This window comes from Mus caroli, chromosome 8, assembly GCF_900094665.2.
Source record: "Mus caroli chromosome 8, CAROLI_EIJ_v1.1, whole genome shotgun sequence".
Taxonomy (NCBI): Eukaryota; Metazoa; Chordata; class Mammalia; order Rodentia; family Muridae; genus Mus; species Mus caroli.
In genome coordinates, this window is record NC_034577.1 from 26412295 (window position 1) to 26433909 (window position 21615).

Consider the following 21615-nt stretch of genomic DNA (forward strand, 5'->3'; position numbering starts at 1 on the left):
AAGTTGACTATAGTATGCATTATTTTTCATTTCTAAAAGCCTGCATTAAGATGGAATAGGCTTTTTCCTTGGAGGAATGGGGATAATCCATCACTCTGACACTGAGGGGAATTCCACATACAAAGGGAAAAGGTGGAAGAACAAAATCACTGTATTGATGCAATTCATTATCTCCATCAGCGGGGTCACTGCTACTATGCTTCTTTCATTATTATTACTCAATACGTAGCAAGGAAAAATTCAACCCTACATTACTCTTGTGATATTTTTACCTTACAAACGAGTAGGCCTGTCATTCAAGGAATAATGCAAATAACAATAGAAACAATCAAATTTCAATATTCATTCATTTTTCACCAAGATTTTACTTTTAAATTAATTTCTGCAGTAGGCACTGATCTAAATTCCTAATTAGTGTCAGGAATTTGGGGGAAGAAAAAAAAAAGAAAGAAAGAAATTCTTGCCCATTGGGTGATGAACTTACTTTTTGTGGATAAATGATACAGTTCATTTAGGGAAATGCCAAACAGAGCCAGATAGTGTGGATTAAATGTCCTATTGGCGATTCCTATCAATTGTGGATGTCTGTAGGTTGGTGACTGCAGTCAAGGTGAGACACTGACAAGATGACATTTGCAGCAATGTAAGAACAAGCTGTGGGTTATCTGGGGATCGGGAATGTGTAGATAAGAGATAAAAGTCAGCAGAAAGTGTCTGAAGTAGGTATTTCCCCCCAATTATTCTAGAAAAATCTACAAGGCTAGACCAACCACCAATGACTCTAGTAGCCAGAAAACCTGATTGTGCTGTGCTGCATGGCCAGGTATAATTAAGCTTGACAACTTGAGCCTCTGGGAGCTTCCCTGACTGTCTCCTGCCTCCAGCTCTAACATTCTCCCCACCTTCTGGGGGCTGTTATTCCTGGCTGAAGACCAACAACAATAACATGGGCAAGGAAGCTCAGGAGTAGCGCTGCTACTTTGTCATGAGGCTGTATAATCTCCCCTCTGCCTTCACCACCACCTACTCAACTGTAGTGTTTGAAAAAAATTAATTGATTTTTTTTAAATCCCAGTTGATCCAAAGGGGTTGATAGTGCAAGCATCAGCCATATTTCACTAGGGAAGCTGCTAGAGAAAAGACTTGACGTTACATGTAACTCCAACCACGCTTCCTGATTCCTCAGAAAAGAACTCTGAGATAAATCTCTGGCAGGGAGATTCTTCTCTGTGAGCTCTTGATTTTATGCATATTTTGAGAACAGAAGACATCATAATTTTGTTCTGAATATTGTTTCAACACGATTTGTATTGCAAACAACCACTGAAAGCCAGAGATACAGGCTCCATCTGGAGCAAAGGGACACTATTTACTGCTTTCTGTAAAACAGACAATGGACCAAAGGGTCAGCCACAAGAGATGTGGTTTATTTGATAAGCTGGAGGGCTCGCCCAGATCAGCTCTCCAGCTCTTGTGTATGAAGCTGTCACCTAACTCGTATTCCTTTTCCCAATTGAACTTAGTGAATATTCTCAGAAGCTGATAATGCGCTGATGTTATTACTTGAATAACAAGCCACCCTTCACCTCTGTCAGAAGGAACCTGTGTTTCCATCCAAAATTTATGTGGCACATTAACTTGTTAGTCTGAAAGCAAATGAAAATTCACAATTCCTATACTCACCCCCAAAGATTTTCAGGAACCCTGGACTTATAAATGTAACACCTGAACAAAAACACTTGTCCCAGTAAATATTTTGGTCAGGAAATTCCAAGTATAGAAACGCAGACTTACAAGGAACTTCATGAATACAGGTGAGAGCTGTTATGTAAATGTTAACTCTCCTCAAGTTTACAATGCCAGTTGTTGGAGAGGTAAAACTGAAAAAAAAAAGTGAGATCTCATAGGTGTCCCCATCATTTGTTTATTTAAAAGTCCAAAGTCTGACTTTCACTATAGAACAAGGTGGCTTAAGAGTGTCATTAAGATAAACTTATTATGGTGAGTTGATAGTCAAGATTATCTAGGAGTCTGCTGGACAGCTGGAAAGTATTTTGTCCTTCATTCTAAAATATTCCAAGAGAAATATGTGTAGAGAATACACAATTACAAAAGTTGAGAAGAGAAAAATAATGTCCTTATTACGTTAAATTTTGGCAAGTTGGCAAATGTAGTTCCATTGCTTTTTGATAAAGAAATGCATTAATATAGTCAGATGGCACTGTGTTTCTTCTGTTGGCTAATGTTTATCTAAATGAATTAATGCATCCTTCTCAGATGGTTTACTTAGTGATTTTTGAATAGAGAAGAATACAGTTCACCAGGGAAATTACACAGGAGAAGTAGTTTACAACTCATTAAAATACATCGCTCAATTAACACAAGCATTGACAATGCTCTCAACTGTACCCTGGCTCACTATACCCTTAATCATGAGGACCCTGAAGACAACACGTCACTAAGGAAAACCTGTTGATTAGCAAATGACTCTACAGCCAATCGAGGCTCTCAGAGGAATAGGGTGAGGTAAGTAAATAGAAGATTCTGCCTCCATCAGTTCTCCTGGATGGATGTTTCCAAACCACATCTCACTGGGCAGAAAGTAAAGATCAGATACATTATAGATCAGCAGCCCAGGGTGAGGTTCTAACCTCTGTGTTCACAGATTCTCATTGTTCTGGTGGGATTTCAATTACTCTCTGACTAGAGAAATGTAGATTAATAAAGCTTAAAAGCCTTCTTTTAGTATTTAGGTAAATAATTAAAGATTTAAAAATCATTAAAAGGCCTTATCCTATTCTAGGGACCCCTGTCAATATTTAACATACCTTACTCTGGCTACAAAGTCTGTGTTATGGAAACCGCAAATACCATTGTCAGCCAGGCGAATGCCAATCTATTACTACATCCTGCAATGAAAACCCAGAAAGTGTTTCTGAAAGGAAATGTCACAAGCACAGCAGTTTCATGAAGGAAGTGCTAGACCCATGCACACATGCATGCCCCTGACCCCCACACATACACTCTTGCTCAGCATACTCTATTTCCATTTGTATGGTTCATCCCATGTGTCACTGGCTATCATGGTCATAAACATCTCACTCAGTAAGCAAACCAAACATAGGACTAGCAGGGTGTGGTGGCGCATGCCTTTAATCCCAGCACTTGGGAGGCAGAGGCAGGCGGATTTCTGAGTTCGAGGCGAGCCTGGTCTACAAAGTGAGTTCCAGGACAGCCAGGGCTATACAAAGAAACCCTGTCTTGAAAACAAAACAAAACAAAACAAAACAACAAAACTCCCCAAAACAAAACAAACAAACAAACAAACAACATAGGACTATTTGAATATGCCAAGATAGGATAAAAAAACTCAGACCACAAGGAACAGAGTAACTGTAGGATGCACATTACAGTCAGAAGAGGAAGAGCTGAGGATGCTCACAAGAGAATCCTTGGACTTGTGTGGCAGAGACCAGGTGCCAACGCTGCTGAAGTTCTGGTGATAAGGATGATAAGGGTCTGAGTTTTTGGAAGTAGCCTTTGGGTGAAGTGTGGTTACTTATCACATTGTGAGGAACATCCTTTGGGTCACTATCGAGAAATCTCTGTAGGAAATGACCTTAAAGCAAGCCCCACGGAGTTAGAAACCTTTGAGAGACTGAATGAGGAATTTGTTCATTGTTACAAAGAATCACTTGTACATTTACAATGAAGTTTACCAGTGTTTGTAAAATAACTATGAAAGGATTTTCCCCTGACCGGAGAAATTGTAATTATAGATTGAAAACATCCTTGTCATTACAGCTTTAACAGGTCTCATGGCTTCTCTCTGGAGAAATCTGCCCACACGGTCAGCTTGTGAGGAAGAGTTAACTCAAGAGAAAGGATGGGGAAACCCACACTGACCAGACCTGATGGCAACTTGAATCCCACTCACAGCTCCCATCTCCTATTGGTGAATAGAGCCTTCGCAGCATGTGGACTTTAACCTTCCAGTTATGGAAAACAAGCATAGTGATAACTATTTCTCCCTCACACTCCTGAAGCCTGGAGTTAGCACCTATGAATACCTGTGTTGTGTCCACCTGACTCCCTGGCTGCCTTCCGTTTGACCCATCAGTGACTGGAAACAATGTTGGGACAGAGGCATAAAGAAAAAAAAAGTCCAAGAAGGTCAGTCTTTCATATCAAACCCAGAGCAGAGAACATTCTGGCATGACTGAATATACCAATCTTTCCCAAAGGGAAAAAGCATTGCAGAGGCAGTAAAATAGCACACGTCCATTCCATTACCCATTTACAGAAGCAGGTGTCTTAACTACTGCCTTCGCTGGGTTATAATTCTACTGCTTACTATCTCAGGGGCTGTGTGTGTGTGTGTGTGTGTGTGTGTGTGTGTGTGTTTATAGGTAGTAGACTAAAACTTGGTATGGATAAGAGAAGATTTTCCTGACAGTAAATTGGCTTAGAGAAATAACAAAACTGCTATGGGATTTTAATTACTGATTTATACAACAATGTCCATAGACTGTCTTGTCCTAAGTAAGAATAGAAGGGTCTCTCCAAATCTACTCCCCACTGACTCCTCTGATGCTACGGAGTTCTTACTGAAAATCAACTTCTAACAATTGCTCGCACAAGTGCCCTTGGAAACCCACAGCTTTGGTGTTTTACTTCAAGCTAGAAACTAATTGCAATATCATTTTGAAAATATGTATGTATTTTGGGAAGGATTTTGGACTTGTTCATTTTATCCCTATTCATAATTTTTAAAAATGGTTAAGTATATAGACAATATAAAGAAATTGCCCTAATCGGTAAAGAACAAAAGACACACATTTCTTTCTAACAGAATGTCTTTAGCTCAATCAGTGTTTGTCAGTCACCAAGTAGTTTGTTATTTTTTCCACCAACTTAATCTGTATTGAAAACATAGATGCTATTAAAGTTTAAATGTTATCATACTGGAACTTATGTTTATCATAAAACTTCAAATGTTGGATGTTAAGTAAAATTCTTATCAACATGATGCTGGTATATAAATATTCATGACATTTGAGGTATTTGTTTCGTCCCACTTTGTCCTCAGACAAAATAAAACATCAACATATTAGGCAATGTGATTATGTATAAGTACATCTTCTGGGAAAATGGGAAAGCTAGGAACTGGGGAGGTGGCTCAGTGGGTGAAGGGTCTGAGGCAGAAGCAAGACGACCTGAGTTCAGGTCTCCAGCGATGATATAAGAAGTCAAGTATGGTGGCAGGTATCTGTCATCCAAACACTGGAGGAATGGGAATGGAAAATATCAGGACCTTGGTTACCAGACAACCAAGCCGAAACAGCTAGCTCCATGTTCAGCAAGAGACTCTGTCTCAAAATATCAACTGAAGCATAATACAGAGAAAATAAAAAATCTACCATTAGTCTCTGTCCACAGCATGTCCACTTTCATACACACATGCACAGCCCCCATACACACACAAGAAAATTGCTTTCAATGAATTATAAGTATCAAATAAACTTTTATTGTCAATATTGTATTATACTTCTAATATGTTATTTTTATATCACTGCTTAAAGGATTTAGATACGTAAGGTAAAAATGGGAATATACAATGTGTCCACACCCGTACACATTCAATATATAAGTGGTACAGTATACACAGATAGGAAGCTGTTAGTTTTTCTAGAGGATACATCCCTGAGGATGGTAAGAATCACCTTTTAGGTCAATATAACTGTTACAACAGCAGGTAATATTGTTGGGATGAGATAAGCTGATTAAGGCTGCTTCCAGCATGGGGAGCAATCCCTCCTGTGGTGGTTTGAATATGAACGGTTCCCATAGACTCTTCAGCTTGAATGCTTGCTTGGTTATAGGAAGTGGCACTATTAGGAGGTGTGGCCTTATCAGAGTGGGTGTGGCCTTATTAGAGTAGGTGTGGCCTGATTGGAAGAAGTGGGTCACTATGGGCAGGCTTAGAGGTCTCAGGAGCTCAAGACTAGCCAGCTTGTCTCAGTCTTCCTTCCTGCTGCCTGCCAATCTGGATGTAGAATTCTTAGCTACCCTTTAGCACCATGTCTGCCTGCATGCTGTCATGCTTCCTGCCATCATGATAATGGATTTAACCCCTGAATCTGTAACCTAGCCCCATTAAAGTGTTTATAATAGTTACCATGGTTTCTTCACAGCAATAGAAACAAAAAAATGAGACACCTTGCCTACTTTCTTAGGTCCTATGACCTTAGGACATATTATCCAATTGCTTAAGAGCTCTGTGACATTGTAGAAGTGGCTAAGGCATGCTGAAGCATTCTCTCATGCTTTCTCTGATTTATATGTGATAAGCTCCTATATACTTTTCCTACCCTAAATGTGAGTCTATGCAAGTGCTCTCATTTGAGATTAATGAAGAATTAATTTCTTAACTCGAGGGCTATGAATTGCTGGCACTTAGTTAGGTCTTTGATGTCTGCTTTGCTGAGGCCTTAAATGGAGAAGGAGCTTTGGTGTGGTGAATGCAGGTGGGAGGCCTGAGAGGCAGTGTTGAACACTTGCTCCTTGAGATGTGTGTGCGTTCATTGGCTGTCACGATCGATTTGACTTTGCTGCTTCATCTTCTAATCTCGGCAGCATTTTGCCTTGGGCAGAGCTGGAGGGCTTAAGCAGAGAGAGAGAGAAAAAGACAGACATAAAGAAAAAAATCGGAATACATTGTCTGGTTTAAAAAAAATAAAACAAAGAAAGACAGGAAGCTGAAAAGGGGAGAATGTAGCCTGATCCTCATACTTGGCAGCATAGGCTCCTCCTAGACATGAGGTGTCATTGGGAATACCAGTTTATATGACTCCCATTTCCCTCTCCTCCAAATATGCACCTGTAATGAAGGTCCCTCCCACACCGGGTGTGAGTCCTCCACAATAAGAGGACAAGGGCATGGTCACAGCTCCACTGATCATGGACTGTACAAAATGCTGTTGTCTATCATGGTCCGCTTAGAATTTAAAGGGATTCTCCCCCCCCCCACCAAAGTGAGAAGTCTGACTATACTATTTAGGAAAGGAAAATATTAATAATTACAATTGTTTATCAAACACATGTATTTGATCTCATTTATCTTTATAAATTTTTGTTTATCTTCCTGTAAACACGATGCAAGTTTTTTCTAAAACGAGCTTTGCAACTTGAAATAGAAGCAGGAATGACCTGTATCTCCATTATTGACTTTTCTCTCTATATTTGTCTACATAACAGGCCTTTTTAATGTATAAGAAAAAATAGGGGTTTTTTTGCACACAAACAGAAAGCTACTGTGGGCTGATATTAACATTGTTTTGAAAAACATTTATGTTAACTGAAATGCAGCTATAAGATTTTTTGGACCTTCAGAAATAAACCCTGATAAGGCACAGGGAGATAAAGATGGTGATAATAAGTTCTGGGGTGGAATTTAGGAGCAGGAGTAGAGCCTCCCACAGACAGTGTCCAGCTGCTGAGAACAGCTAAAGAGGAGTCTGGAGGCCATCCCTAATCCTATAGTCTTTCTTCTTCCTTTCCTATTCTGATTCTCTCTGCTACCTTCAGAATCCATGCCATTGATAATTCTTCAAGGATTGGACCCAACCAACTCTTCATAAAAATGGCTAAAGCATCTCAATAGCCACCCTCAGCTGATCTTGTGTGCTTTAATTATTATATAGAGCTGCACTGGGCAGTGTGGAAATAAAAGTCTATACTTAAATAACATCTACATTAATACATTTAGACTAATTTAAGCAATTTTTCAGTAAACATATGGCTAAGATTATTTATAATCTACCCACACATTTTTCAGAGGAATTGCTGTAAACAAATTATATTTCATTATTAGAATTTTTCAGTTATAAATAGAAATATTTATTTGCATGTTAGTATTCATTAAAATATATTTTTACCTAGCAATGCAATTATTTTTTCCATTTGTATGTTTTTGAGATATTAAAATACCTTGGAAACTCTGCTTAAACCAAGAGCTGCAACTTCAGAAGGGATGAAGTGTACTCCAAGGCACAGAGAAAGGTCACATCATGTTAGGAAGCCACTTCTAGACAAAGAACTCTGACTGAAGGTCAGGGCCAAGAGCCTGTGATCCTTGAACAAGTGAGTAATTGAGGTCTCCTAATTACTAGTAACTTGGCAAGCTTACCAGAAGTTGCCTAGGTCTTTAATTCACTTATAAAGCAAACTTTACTGAGTGTCCACAATATGAGACACTGTACTAGGTACCAAGGAAATAAAAAGGAAGGAAACACAAGAATGTTTCCACAGAGAAGAAAGATACTGAACAGCTGGGCTGGGGTTGTAGCAGCTTAGGTGTAGAGTGCTTGCTTACATTCATGATATCCAAGGTTCAATCCCTTGTACTAAACCTACTAACAATAGTATTCGACACTAAAACTACTACAGCAACATGGCACATAGTGAATAAGGAATATAAAAAGTACTCAACATGGCAGATGAGTACTGATATGCGATCAGAGCCTAAAGGATTTTAAGTGGGGTCTGAACATTCTTAGGAATGCATGGATGCAGTGTATGACGTCTATCAACTTAGGAAAGGAAATATCCACATTGTTTCTCTTCCTTGAATTCTAACTGAAAATTAGAATTTCCTTTGATTTCTTAATGTACCCAGAAAAACAATGTCAGTAACAGTCAGAGCATCATTTCGTTAACAAATAAATAATAGAAACCCAAGACCACCATCTTCTTGTCAAATAGATTCCTAAACAACAAGCTCACTGAAACAGTAAGTAGTAGGATGGCTATCAGAGCTGTAGGGCCTGGGGAAATGAACAGAAATACAGGTGAATGAATGTAAAGTTTCAGGTTAGATGGCAGTAATAATTCAAAAGGTATCTCTGGGTAAACAAAAATGTATTATATACGTAGCAAAACTTAAGAGAGCAGATTTTTTTAAGTCTTTTTTACCATGGGGGTGGGGGGAGGGAAGTATGTGAGATAATACAGATACCATTTAGCTTAATCTATCTATTCTACAATGCACTATCTACACATATATCAAAACATCATTCTGCATTAATATGTATAATTTATCCATTAAAATTATGCAGATGCGTTTATGTACAGTGTATTGTGTCCATTTAGAATTGTTCATACTTACATGTACCCAATACTGACCACGTGGAGTTGAACAATCTACGTGGAAACTTGTCTCTAGAGCAGTGGTTCTCAATATTTCTAATGCGCTGACCCTTTCATACTGATGAACCACAACAATGACTGGATTGCATGATACCCACAATGGTAAAGCTTTGGCATTCATATCTTAGGGGTAATCAAGAGCTGTCTAATTAAACATAAAACCCACTCATTGAGAGAGAATTCAAGCATAGTACTAGAAGCCTAGCCAACTACCTGTGGCTGGAGAAATTGTAGACCTGACAGGAGAACCTACTACTACAGTGTTCTAAACTATTACAATTTCTATTTTAAATACTTCTACTCACAGTTGCTCTTATTCTCCTTAAAAGAAACTTCATTTTGCAACAGATGGCGATTATTATGAGATGCCACAACTGGTCAAAATGCAGGGGATCAGTAATTGGGATGCTCAAATGAAATTGGTACATCTGGAATAAAACTCTTATACCTAAGGCTTAGGAAAAGTTGTGAATTAGGTAACAGAAAGATTGTAAGAGCCAGAGGTTGAGGATACATGCTGATAGTGTAGCATGGCATGACAGGGACCCTCATGAATTCTCAACAATACAACTGCCTTGGCATTTCTATATCTTTTCATTAAATGCACCAGTAAAGATGTTTATATACTATTATATCATAATTTTAATAAATGCTTTTCACTTAACTTAGCTTTCTTCTGTATCTATGTGTTTGAATTTTTAATGATATTATCCTGAGAAATGGTTCTGGGTATTGCCAGAATGGCCAAGAGACTTTATGAGCCCAAATCATTTACAACTTGAGATGAGATAGTTTATCAGCTGGAGAGAAGAGAAAAACTAACTTGTGATGTTGCAGAATTCATCTAAAAGAGATTATAGAGGACACAGAATAATGGACAGGAGAAGAAACAATTCTTGTAGGGAGAAATTACAAAGTCTTCCATTCCATGAGATAAATAAATAATACAATGCTGGGTCAATGTATTGAGTTCTGAGAAAGAGCTCAACAATATTTTAGCAAGCCAAATCTAAATGTCTTTAGCTAAAGCATAATAGACAGTACTAATAAACAACAAGTAAAAAGGGTACAAGCAAAACTGTGCTCAGATTTTAAGAAATAGAGCAGTAGACTATGGGCATGCTTAGAGTTGAGTCTAATCCATGTGTACACATTTAATCATATGTTGTTCTTCAATAGTTTATGTGTCAATGTAAAAATTATAAACAGTGGATTACATAGGCATTGTGACAAGGCACACAGAAAAATCAGGGTTCATCAACAATAGAATATCACTCTTTAGAATAGAGAGGGTTAGCAAGCTGGCTGCAATCATTCTCTGAACTCAAAAGGAAGGTTGTTACAGTGGGATTTTGTATTAGATAAACTATATGTAGTGTAGCTAGAGATTATAAAAGAATATTTTACAGGGTCTGGAAGTAAGAAGCCAAAAGCAGCAAGGTATTTTACCAGGATATTTAATGGTATTACAATATCTAATTATTTTCTAGCACTTAAAATGTTCCAAGTTATAAAAAATATCCTCTCTCTCTCTCTCTCTCTCTCTCTCTCTCTCACACACACACACCTTTAGATGGTAGGAACAAATGGAAATTTGTTCTTTCACTGAAACATGGCGATACACTCAGTGATGAAGCTTTATGTAGGTAAGAAAGCATCTTCTTTGTCCATGTACAGAGGGATATGAGCATTATCCTCTTGGTGGCCATAACATCTTAGAGACATTGTATGGGACAACATGAGGGACACCAGACTAGGGAGAATTCATGACTGTATCCATATCCATGATATCTTCATTCTCTGTGAAACATAAAACCTCTCTACTGAGGAATAGATCTGAAATCATGGGTTATAAAGCAAACCTTCAGAAACCAAGGGTGGACTCATATTGGAAATATGAGAAGAGATCACAATTCCTCTAGATGACATTGTGTTGGTTAAAGGTTGTTAGGTTTTGTCCTTGTTTATAAAGTTGATAGAACCTAAGGTCATCTTGGAAGAAGGAACCGCAATTGAGAGAGTGTCTCCCTCAGAGGGTCCTGTATGAAGTCTGAAGGAGGATTTTCTTGATAGATGATTGATATGGGAAGGTCCAGCCTATTGTGAGTGGTGCCACCCCTGAGCAGGTGGTTCTGGGCTATATAAGAAAGCAAACCAAGACCATTACAGAAAAACACATTTGCTCAAAATGTGGAGAACAGCTGATAGTGGGTTGCCCACTCCAGTGGATACACCTGCACTACAACTAATACACCTCAGGGACATTGCTGAAAATAAAGGATAAAGAAGCAATCAAGGAAAATACCAATATAACAACATGCTAAAATGGAAGGGGTGGAATTTAAAAAAAAAGAAAAGAAAACAAATGCTCAGACCTCTAAAACAAAACAAACTGAAGGGATACTGAGAGTGGGAGAAAAAGTTTTCTCCATGGATGAGCCTCCAGTTGGTTATTAAATACCAAGTGTTTCATCGCAAACACTTGCAGTGTTACATACACATAACACCAAAAAGATTGAACAGGTTGTATTTATGTATTTATTCATATATATGTAACAATAACAAAGAAAGAGTGGCCAGGAATTTGAGAGGGATAGAGGCAGGCAGGAACATGGAAAAGAATAGAAGGAAAGGAAAGGGGGGATTATACAGTTCTATTTTAATAAATCTTGTTTTGTTTTATAAGAAAGATAGACCTGGGATGTGTATAAGCCAAATAAACCCATTTCTCCTCAAGTTGCTTTTTGCCATGGTGTTCTTTATAGCAAGAGACTTAACTAAGATAAACATTGAGACTTTGACTATTTTTCCATTATCTATTTATTTACTCACTTTGCATTCAGATTACAACTCCTCCCTCCTTCCATTACCCCTCTCATCTAGCCCTTCCCTCCATCCTCTCCTTTCCTTCTTCTCTGAGAAGGGAAGAGTCCCTCTTCGGTACCAACTTACTCTGTGCAGAATTAGTCACATCTTCTCACATTATTGCCAGAAAAGGCATCCCAGTTAGGGGAACAGAATCCACAGGTAGACAACAGAGTCAGGGACAGCCTTTGCTCCAGTTGATGGGGAGGGGAACTCATATGAAGATCAAGGTACACATTTGCTACATATATGCAGGGGGTCTAAGTCCAACCCATGTATGCTTTTTTGGTTGGTGATTCAGTCGCTGGGAGCTCTCAATGGTCCAGATTAGTTGACTTTGTTGGTCTTCTTGTGGAGTCCCTATCTTCTGTGGGTCCCTCAATCCTTCTTTCAACTCTTCCACAAGACATTCTGAGCTCCATTTAATGTTTGGCTATGATTTCTAGCAGGGGCAGGGGGGGATATGGAACCTGAAACAGACACCTCCTGTAGCTAGGCAGGACTCTCAGTAGAGAGATAAGGATACTGACCCATCCACAAAACCTTCAACCCCTAATTTGTCCTTGCTACAGAAGTGCAGGGACAAAGGTGATGCAGAGACTGAGGGAATGGCCAACCAATGACTATCTTTTTATGTCCACCAATTGTATATGTACCCAGCTTGTCCATTGTACCACATCCAATGCTTAAGAGATGAAAGGTTCTACCTGCTCAGGTGTCCTACAAAGCCTTTTGCATCATTCAGCTTATAAAAAAAAAAAAAAAAAAAAAAAAAGCTATAAAAAGTCAGACATTTTTAACACCAAATAATCAATTTTGATAAATTTAAAGCTTTAAAGCCCCCAACTTAATATTGAAGAAGAATTTACTAAACATTTTAATTTTCAAATTATATACATTTACAAGAAATTTCTTTATATCATCTATGCTCTGTCTAAATACTGTCCTGTCCCCAGAAATGACAAAAACATTGGGTAGCCTTTACATAAAGAAAAATCTACCAATTTTCCCCATCCACAACCATCCCCTCAACAAAACTTTACTCACAGGAGTCAAGAAAATACTTTGATTGACAAGATAACTTGTCAATTGAACAAACTGTGTGGTGGTCACTGTGAAAAAATGTAGAAGACATCAGACAGAAGTTTTCAGTCATCTCTGATTCTCACTGAGAGGGAATAGGGAAGCACTTGTCAGAGGCACTGGCTTGTTAGTATAGCTTGAGAAATACCACCATCATCTTATCTTTGATGAACATTATCCCTTCCATGGTTTTAGAGACTGAACCTAGGGCCTTAAGGGTGCTAAACAACACTCTGTTGTGGAACTGCATCCTTGGCCCTTTCTGTAGGTTTTACTTTGTGGTAGAATCTTGCTAAGTTGCCTATGGAGGCCTTCAATTTCTAATCGTTCTGTTTCACTTTCCTGATTGGCCAGGATGAGGTCCAGCCATGATAGCTTCTTTCTTTAGTCACCATTTTACCCTGAAACTAGGTGAAGCTCATAGGACAAAAATACAAAGCTGGCTGATGCCATAGCATGAAAATGCAATAATCTGATTTTTAGTCATTGATGTCATGTCTGAAATAAAAAAGGGGAATGATTTGTTTTAAGTAATGCACTTGAAAATGACCCTGAAATCAGTGTGGCTTGACTGTCTAGCAGCTCTAGAGCCAGGATTAATTCTAGCTGGCCTCTTGGTTTGTAAAGTGAGCCTAATGTCTGGGATCCATCCCATATACAACCACCAAACCCAGACACTATTGCACATGCCAGCAAAATTTTGCTGACAGGACCCTGATATAGCTGTCTCTTGTGAGGCTATGCCAGTGCCTGGCAAATATAGAAGTGGATGCTCACAGTCATCTATTGGATGGAACACAGGGCCTCTAAGGAAGGAGCTAGAGAAAATACCCAAGGAGCTAAAGGGGTCTGCAACCATATAGGAGGATCAAAAATATGAACTAACCAGTACCCCCAGAACTGTGTCTCAAGTTGCATATGTAGCAGAGGATGCCCTAGTCAGTCATCAATGGGAGGAGGAGCCCTTGGTCTTGTGAAGATCATATGCCCCAGTACAGGGGAATGCCAGGGCCAGGAAGCAGGAGTGGGTGGGTTGGGGAGCAGGGCAGGGGGAGTGTATAGGGGACTTTTAGGATAGCATTTGAAATGCAAATGAAGAAAATATCTAATATAAATAAATAAATAAATAAATAAATAAATAAATAAATAAATAAATAAATAAATAAGTGTTAGTAGGGTCACTTTGCTTCTGCCTTATCTCTCCTTTTCTTCTTCTGGGCAGGGGAGGCAACAGTATAGACCCGCTGCTCTCGGCTCTGCCACTTCGCCACTAGCACTGGCACACTTCTTCCCATCAAGGGAGAACAGGAACCCACAAGCTTCTAGAAAATCACAACCCTTCCCCGTTCTCTGACATGGCCAGTAATGAGAACCTGCCGATTTCACTCTACCTTTTCACTCAGTCTTGTCTTCTCTTAGTCTAGGAAGATGTATTATTTTCTCAGGAATAGCTTAACATGATATAACACACTTTGAGCTTCAAACAGAAAAACTGTATCGTCTAATAGTTCCTAGAGCATGGAAGTCTGAAGTAGAAGTGTTAGTAGGGTCATGTTCCTTCTGTTCTGTCTCTCTTAGGCTTCTGTAGACAGCATTCCTGTAACTACCACTGCCTATAAATGGCATTCTTATTGGGTGTCTTCTCATGCTCCTCAGTATTTTTTATAAATATATCATGAATATTGGATATGTTTTTTTTTTTTTTTACTCCCAAATGATCTCATGCCAATTATGTCCTACACAAAGACTTTGTTTTTAGATGAAGTTACAGTCAGTGACACTGGGTTAGAACAGTAGCACTTCTTTGGGAAAGCATGCAATCCGACATGTAACAACAGGTAAGAAAAGTCACTCCGGCTTGCTTTGAGTTTTCCTTAGTTTCCTCTCTTTTTCTCCAAGGAAAAAGAATTTATTTTATCATTGAACTAAAAAAAAATGTCCTTAATTAGACTTATATGGCAGTAATCAGGTATCAAAAGTCTATTATCTTCTAACCATATTTTCCAACCCTATTTGACCCTCTAACTTCAGTGACTTTCAACTATATCTGTTTATCCTCCATCCTTTCCTTTCTGGCAACTCATCATCAAATCATTGGTTTGCAAAAGTTCAACCTAAGTCAAACAAACCCTTAATTGCTAGCAGTAGGGGGGTTTATTTTCTCTTGGTCAACTGACTCTGTTCTCAAATCATTATGTCCTTCATTCTCACAAATTACAAATGTGTGATTTTCATCACTACACAGCTTCACTATCCTTTCACGGATAGCTTTAGGAAAAAGCAAATTAGAGAAATTGTTTTATGAAAATTACAAATTTTACCATGATTTGGTGTCTAGAAAAGATCACCCAAGCAGAACCCCTGAGGGAGAAAGCAGGAGTCTCTTACACAGCTAGACCTCACATGGCCATGTGACAGAGTGGTGTGGTGTGTGTATGTGTGCATGCTTTCATGTCTACCAAGTTTTGTAACTGCCTGGGTTGCTTCCTTACAGCTGAGCAAGCAGTACCGTAACCAGCTCTTAACATCTACTTACCTATCCAAGCAGCCTTTTCTTTCTCCTAAGGTAACAGCAGCACTGGCCACAGAGAACTGTAGTCTGTGTCATCACAGAAACAAGGTGCCAGGGATCATAGACCCACTAAGAAAAATGCCTTACAGTTTTATGTAGAAAGCTCTGGGTTTCACAGAGATTCATGTGTTTGGGTTCTGGTCCTCACACCAGGACCAGTGTTAACAGACAGCAGGACCTTCAAGAGGTAGGTGTGTAGAAGAATGTTACTGGTTCCTCCTCCTCCTTGTATTATACAGAATATTCTTTGATTTGTGTTCTGTGCGCATGCCCTTGGTGTGATACCATCTGCCATGGAGTTCTCACCAGAAGAATGCCAATATTCATACCATGTCCATGAATCTCTAGAACTATAACCTAAACAAATGATTAAAAAAAGTAAAGTAACAGGCATCAGATATTTTGTAATAGCAATAGAAAACAGACTAACACAGGGGATAACCTAAGGAGCTCCCTCCTTGATGGAGCTTATGTTACAGAATGGAAGAACAAGCAAGCAAAGGAAGACACTTACAATACATCTTATGGTAAAGTCCCATAGAGGTATGGGCGATAAGGGAGAATAAAGGGGTGTGGAGGGGCTAGCTGACAGATAGGGTGACTTTTAAACAGAAATTTGTGGAGAAACTGGGAGAGAAGTCAGTGGCTTTCTTATTCCCATAGAATGGCCCTTTATCACAGACTTCCTTGTCCATGGATTTTATGTTAAAATAATCTTGCTTTCAAAAATTTTAAATTCTTAGTTAACTGTCAAAATGCATTATCATTATCTCACTATTTAAATTTCCAAAATATGAAGTTCTCTATTTAACTGTTTTCTTCACACTATCATAACTCAAAATATGAGACCTTGGATTTCACAGTAGAAGGCTAAATTTCTTCCACACAAATGCTGCTCTGGGGTTTGACAAAAATAGGGCTAACCTAATGGAAACTAAACACTCATCCAGGGCTCTATGCTTCTAACCAAATGAAGTTTACAACATAGGCAAAACCAAGTCCCAGGGAACAAAGAGCAAAGCATTAGTAGCACCATAGCCTAGTGTATGACACATGATAGGCACTCTGTTAGTTTTCCTGCATTGAATATCTAGAATTCATATCATTCTCTGGAAGGTTTACCTGATCTCTTGGATTAGATCTACATGTCTGATCATGATTGGGGCTACATTTTTCTTTATCCTCCATAATGTCATCACTTGAAGAGTCTGTGATTTTTTTTTAATATGAGTCGCATATTAGAAACTGAGTTTTTGTTAGAATGATGAGAAAATCAGTAAAGCAGCACTGTTGAGTATGGGCTGGGGAGATGCTGTTATTTAAATGAAATTATTATATAATAAGCCCCTCTTGTTTTCTCTTTCCTTTATTCCTTCTCTCTGTATAGATGCATACATACATGTACATAAGGAGAATTCTTTATGTACACTAGATAGAAATTTCTACATATATCAAAACATATATTTACTTTACTGATAATAAAACCACTTTCTTACTTGTTTCTCATTCCCCTACTGATTTTTAACTATTTGAAAAGAGGGAGGTAAAGGTTTCAAAGATTGCTGCACGTCACTTGGGGGCTATTCTAAGGGGTTGTAGAATACATATTCTCCTGTTCTGTTCAATTCATTTTTCAATTTGTACCAGATACCATCAACAGGGTGGAGATTATATTTTCTCATCATGTGTTCCTGTCAAAATTCTACTGCTGAGAGCCATTATTTCAAATTCTATCTTACAAGGCATCTACTCTTATATTTAACCATTTTCTTCATCTTATCATATCCCAAACCTATCATTGACTGTGACAGCCATGGATCCCTGTGTTGTTTTCCTCAGGAAATGATCTATGTGCAAAAAGGGAGCTCTGGGAAGAATATCAATCAATGTTGAATGATTTTGAGATCTTTTTTTTTTCTTCTCTCCCTATTTTTTTTTCTGAAAGGACATTGACCTGCACAGAAATGAAACAGAGTCAGCTGTTTACATAGTCATCACTCACCTATATACATATACTTTAAGTTCTTGTTAGAGGTTAGGTATTTTTTTAGACCCTAAGGTTAAAGAGTAAATAAGTATAGCGCATCCATTTGGGCTTAGACACCATAAAGTGGCATGTTTACTCCTAACTGAAATGTTATACTTTTCTTGGATCATAAGGGACATGAATAGGGTATTGAATTTAAATGTAAACACTTGACTTTCCATGGTTGTATTTTAATACCATATATTACTTAGCTATACATTTAGACTAATGTATAAGTTCCTTCCTCTGCACTATTGCTGATTTCTGAAAGTAACTACAGCTCCTCTTCTTTCTGCCATCATGTGCTGGACAACTGACTGAGCTCCCAGGATCTTCTCACCAGGCTTTCAGAATTGAGTCACGGCCAAGAAACAAAAGCAAACCTGACCTATCCCCCAATGGAGTCGGATGAAAACTGGTGACTAAATTGGGAACGACTCCAGGGGAAGACATTTTGGGAATGAGCTCAGTCTACAGGGATTCACACACAGCCACATGACTGAGTGCTTCTACTGAGTCATGGTCATCTGTCTCTCCTACCAATGGAGCTGACCATTTTTGTAACCTCTGGAGATTTGGTCCTGTCTAAATTGGTCATCAGACTTGCTTTTTTTAAAATCTGTGTTCCCCATGAGCAAACTGGTTGGTTCACTAATAAAATATGTAGAACCTTCCAAATTGGGGGGCTGAGGAGTGGGGTAACAACAGAAAACATGTCAAGTTTAAACCCATTAGTGTAAATGCTTCAAAGCTTTCCATACATCGCAGTAGCAGCAGCTTTCACCATAACCAACTGGCTTCACATTGATCTAGCTACTGAATAGGAAACTTAAAGCTACAGAAGGGAAACTTGCAGTTCACAATGAAGCCAGCCATACTTTAATGTCCACTGTGACAGTGGACAGTGTTCTTCCCTAAGCTGCCCATGAATTGTTCGTTTGGTTATTTCATCAGTCACAGCCAATCGTGATACAAACCATTAAACTTAATGGATTTGAAACCCGTGCTGACTTTAGTGCCAGTAAAGCCTCTATTATCTATACATCCAGGCAATCAGCTCTGGCAATGCATTCACACTATAAGGAAGGATTACTCAAAGATCACAGGTCCTTTCCCCTCAGTGCTGAAGCAATAACAGCTCAATGAGACATAGAACCATTTCCATCTAGGGAGGTCCACGTTGTCTTCCCAAGTGTGGATCCTTCATCACTCAAGATGGAAATTGTCTAAAAAAAATGCAGCTTGTCACAAATCTGTCGTAAGTGGCAACTCTTGCCAAGCTGACACCCGTAACTCTGCTTCCTCTGATGTCACCAGATAATATAACTCACTGTTGAAACAGTGTTGACAGCAGAAGAAGGGAGAAAATAAAAAGAGCTTGTTGAGCCAAGGAAAGCATTAAAAAAGTCAGGGGCTGACACTGAGGCTATTTCTACATATATCTGCATTTCAATTGGCAAAGAAGTATCTGGAGATGTATAAATACCATCATGACTACTGTCTAGCTGAGAATTCTGTTTCCAGGTGTGAGCTAAGCACAGTAACTATTGAGCTCTGCAAATAATTACTAGCTTTCAAAACAAAGGGCTAAACAGAGTGTTGCCTTCCCATCCTCCCCCTTCCCCAAGTAGTACATGAACAGAACAAGCAAAGTGGATTAAATCAGCCCTTTAAGTAAGCATTTGCCCAGCTTAAGTCATTATTTGGCATGCAGCTGTAAAGTTCATCTATAATGGCTCTTCATGGCATGACATTCGCTTCCAAGTGGATGTCTTGATAGATATGGCATCAAACCCCTTGCCTAAGGAAAAACTCAGTGAGTATAAAATTACTCCATTTCAGAGTGGAGTAGTTTGCTATGACCATCTGTGATCATTAACACGGGCGAGGGTCTGACCAAACACATCTGCCATGTTTGAAAACCTTCTGCTTTCAGATGTCTGAGTGGCATTATAGCATATGTGGTAAGCACTCAGCTACTCAAGAAGTCTGTGGTCCGATAGTACACAGCAGGTATGGTACTAAGGGCTAAGTTAAAGAGGTTCACGTATCTAATGACATCACAGAGCTTCTGTTGTAGCCAAGAAAGGGAACAGCAATCATGTAAGCACAAAAACACATGATTCCACACAAATGTGGCCCCTTTTAAAATTCTTCCAGTGCAAACAATTCCCATTTTCTCTGCCCTCCGATTGCTCTGTCTTGCTTCTCTATTAGCATTTACTGCCATCTATATACAGATTATGTACACCTTAGTCCCTTCAATGTCTCTCTACATAAGTACAGGGGTCACACCTCATATTTATGGTACTTACCTCACTTTGTCTACTTGGATTGAAGTGTGGGGAGGCAGTGTCAAATCTATTTTATTTCATTTTTTTTCTATGCCTATGTTTAAACAGTGGAGCTTAGAATTCACCACTGGCCCCTTTGGGAACTTTTCATCCAAAGATGAAATGATATTCCTCAGAATAAAGACAGCCCCAAAGGCAAACTAGTCAGTCCTAAGACATAATCATTTGCATGGGAAAAGGAGATATTTTCTTGAAGCTAAAGTCAAATCAGCACTGGTTGGTAGCTGTAGTCAACCTTTGACAAAAGGAGGTAAACTAGTGGACCCTTCAGTGGATGAATCCATTGAACTCACATTCAAAATATTGTTCCAAAATATTTACATTTTCAGTTCAATCATGGTGAGGGTGGATAATAACTCTGCAAAGTATTAAGAAATTTAAGATTATTATTTTTAGATGGCAGTTGTTAAGAGCATTAAATTAAAAAAAAAATATATATATCAGTATCTTCATTTTTCTCCTGGTTATATTACTGTCCAGTAAAACCTGTCTGGGAAACACTGGTCTAGAGTATTGACATTTCCTAGATGGAGGAATGAGCAAGAAACAGCAGCTTAGATACACAGGATAGCTGGGGCAGTTTGTCAACCATGGTGCTCCGTGAAGATAGCAGGACCAGAGGAGTTTCAATAGATCATTTTCTTGACAGGAAGTTTTCCAAATTCAAGGTATGTGTAGAGTACAGATAAATTCTGCTTCTCCATTGATTGAGACAATTTATTTTAGACAAATAGAAATATGGAATTGGTATCTCCCATGGTGCTTTCAGATGATAATATACTTATAGGTCACATTGAAAGAAAAAGAAAAAGGGGACACAAAATAAGATAGAATAAATACGGATGAAGAGGTGAGGGGAACCACAGGGTAAGAAAAACAAGAATGAAGTGTTCATGCATAAACTTGTACACACACACACACACACACACACATGCATGCATGCTCATACACATACACTAAACTGAAGTCACAGAGTCAGTTAAAAGGGACTTTTATTAGTAGCTCATAAACTATACATTATTCTTCATTTCTCCCTATTTCTGTTACCAAAAAGCAGAGAACTCAGCTTCATCAGTGACATAGCAGCCAATCTCAAGGCCTGAGAATCTTAAAGTGAGTTACATTCCTGACTCAGCACATTTTGCTCCTCAGCTAAGTAGATTTGCTTTCCCCAGGGCTGAGGGAACAGTTAAGATGGAGTAGCCATAGAATTCCATACTAAGATGTTCCCACTGTAGACAACTAAAGACAATGACTCCAACTCTAGAGGACAAAACACTAACATCAGATTTCCTGAACTTGCAAGACTTCTGTTGTAGGGTAGAGGCAATGAAGAATTCAAAATAAAACAAAACTAAGCCATTTTTCTTTCCTCTCTTCCTCTCCTGTTACCTTTCCTTCCCTTCCTTCCCCTTTTCTTTCTTTCTTTCTTTCTTTCTTTCTTTCTTTCTTTCTTTCTTTCTTTCTTTCTTTCTTTCTTTCTTTCTTTCTTTCTTTCTTTCTTTCTT